Below are 1,085 nucleotides of genomic sequence, written 5' to 3' on the forward strand. Positions count from 1 at the left end.
TTACTACTATTTGAATTACTTTTTAATCCTCTACTAATCATTTTATTTACAAATGTGCCATTGAAATTAATATATATATTAAATCACCCCTTGAATCTAATAACTAAAATATTATTCAATATATCTATATTTTTAATTTTTTTACAGATACAAAAAAAATCTATGTTTTTTCTTTATAATTTGATATGCATTTTGTGTAATGATTATATTTGATAATGTTAAATATTTTTTATAAATTTTGTATCCGTACACCTTATTAAGTGTACAGGTGTTTGTACACATTATAATATATACAGGTGTCTGTACAGGTGTATAATGTGTACAATTATTAAGTTTACAAATAAATAATAATACACAAGTTTAACCTGTACAGTTCATTTAGTGTACTTATATATATGTTAATATACATGTTTTTATCCGTACAGCTGATATATAATATATTCAATATGAATGAAATAAAAATATTTAATATGTGTGTAATAAATGTGTACACTAAATATGTTGTACGGATATCTTTTATGCAGCTACCCTTTTATAAGTTTACACTACTACACTATACCCCACTTTCTTATATATCTCATATATCTTCTATTACACAAATAGTAAAACCCATCTATTTCTCCAATTATAAATAGTAAATGTACTACAATTCCAATTAAGTTTTGAAATGTACTATTTTGCCAATAAACGAGTTAAATGGTTAAATGGTTAACTCAACAAATTACATTAAAAATTAAACCTGAAATTTACGTATCAATGATGATTTACACAAAACAAAAAAAGAATTCTCTCAGATCTTTGTTCAATCAATCTCTAACACATATAACAGTCCTGACATAAACCAGTGTAGACTTGATCGACATAAATTTACAAGCATATAGAGATACATTCATGTTCAGCAAAATGGCATCAAAGGAACACGTGACTCTTCATTTCTTGGAAAAGTTACAGAGAAGTGAGAAGAGCAATTTAGCAAATATATCAAACATGTTAAGGTTAAAACTTAAAAGCAATCAAATCCACTGAGTATATATCAACATCCAACACTAAAACAATATACTAATATGAAACATACGATTGAGAAA

The sequence above is a fragment of the Camelina sativa genome, chromosome 6 (assembly GCF_000633955.1).
Source record: "Camelina sativa cultivar DH55 chromosome 6, Cs, whole genome shotgun sequence".
NCBI lineage: Eukaryota > Viridiplantae > Streptophyta > Magnoliopsida > Brassicales > Brassicaceae > Camelina > Camelina sativa.